This window comes from Uloborus diversus, chromosome 8, assembly GCF_026930045.1.
Source record: "Uloborus diversus isolate 005 chromosome 8, Udiv.v.3.1, whole genome shotgun sequence".
Lineage (NCBI taxonomy): Eukaryota > Metazoa > Arthropoda > Arachnida > Araneae > Uloboridae > Uloborus > Uloborus diversus.
Window position 1 is genome coordinate 116,195,680 of NC_072738.1, and position 1,979 is coordinate 116,197,658.

The window sequence follows — 1,979 nt, forward strand, 5'->3', positions numbered from 1 at the left end:
ATGTCTAAAATGTTCCGAATTCGCTAAGAAATATTAATATTTGTTTAGAAAGGCTAATGTTAGTTTACAAATACTGCATTTCAATCTTGAAATTGAAATTAAGCAATGTTGACTACGATTAATATTTACTTAGTTAGAAACATTAATAGATTATTTGTTTATTAAAACTATATATTTACTAGAGTAGACCAACTGAGAATAAACACTTAAGCACAATTTCATTCACAAAAAATTATAACTTCGCTAAAAGCTAACATTTGTTCATGAGAGTTAAAATATTTTGAAGTATACATGTAATATTGGGAGAAATTCTGCGGTTGTGCTTCAGGTTTTTTTTTGGGGGGGGGGGGGGGGATGGGAATATAAGGAAGTACACTAACCCAATAAATGAACACTCCCAATCAGTGGGCAAACATAGCGTTTTCTTATCTTTTTCTATTTTGAAAGGTAGAGAAAAAAATTATATTGCAAGCTCAGATAATAAAACGAGCTGATGCTGAAACGAGCATCACATGACTTCTTTTCCTCCAATTTAATGTCATTTCCCCATTACTGGCAATTTTAATGTGATTCAATAGTTTACTCTCTGAATATCACCAACAGTGGCCAAATTGAAACAAATTTTTTTTAAAAAATCGCCCAATTTGTCGCCAAGTGTCCGCCAAATTATAACACCACTTGAGTTTACACCAAATTAACAATGATTTAAACCCAAAAAGGGGCAAAAGACCCCTTTAGAAACACCCGAATGCAACCAAAAGGGAAGGTGCACAACTAGACCGCACTAGGAGTCTACGTACTTCTAGGACTTACCGTTCTTGAGTTATGCGACATACATGCGCACATACATACATACATACATACGTACATACAGACATCACGAAAAACTTCCTTGTAATTAACTCGGGAATCGTCATTGTGGATATTTCGCGTGTCTATATGTTTTCAGGCACTTATCCACGTGTGGTCGAGTCGAAAAAAAAACTCAATATTCATTCGGGGGTGAGTAAAATGGAAACTAAGGTCGATTTTTGAGTGAAAATGGAAGTAAAAAATCTTATGACTATTTCTTTAATTACTAGTTATTTAATCACAGGAAGTTCATTCAATGGTCGATCTACTTTCAGTGGCAAATTTACCAAGTTACAAATTTCGCAATAGTGAGGGCCATTTCGCATGGCCATAAAGGTCCCGAAGTGGTTTCAAAAATCACAAGATTTATATCTCATATGGTTCTATGATTAGCAAAGCATAACTCATAATGTTTTGAGACGTACCTTCAAGCCAGTAAATCCGCCACTGTCTATATTGTATGTTTTATTGTTGTTGCAGTGTAAGATGTACTGATTGGATGCCTCCCTTGCCAAATCGATTAACTCCATAAAACAAAAAGTCGAGAAAAGTTATGAAGAGGCTAGTGTTAGCCATAGGAGTGAATAGGCCCTCGTGTTACATTTGCTGCCATCACAGGGTCAGAAATGTACTGAACCAAAACTTAAATATTAATTCACATGCTAAGCATTCATAAAGCACTATTTAAGTAGAAATGAGGATTTTTTTAAGTGGAGTTAATCGATTTGGCAATTGAGGCATCCAATTAATACTTGATGTCATTTTATATACTATTAGCTGACCCGCGTGAGGCATTCGCGCTCGACATAAGGAATTCAAAAATCCCGATTTTTAAGTGTAATATTTTGAATAACAGCCAAATTTTACTTCTTTGTTTATTTATGCTGATAGAGGTAAAAACATATTTTAAATGATGTCCTAATTGTGAAGTTTGGCGAAATACTATGAAAGTTGTGGTGTGTGCACAAAAAACACATTTGAGGAATAATATATATGATACTGCAATTTACCATGCTAAAATAAACGTCTTCTTTTCTGATTTTGAGGCAACAACACAACTGTGGTTCAGAATTTTGCTCCCAATGAGTTAAGAATATTTATACCTATTGTATTCTCCTGACCAATTG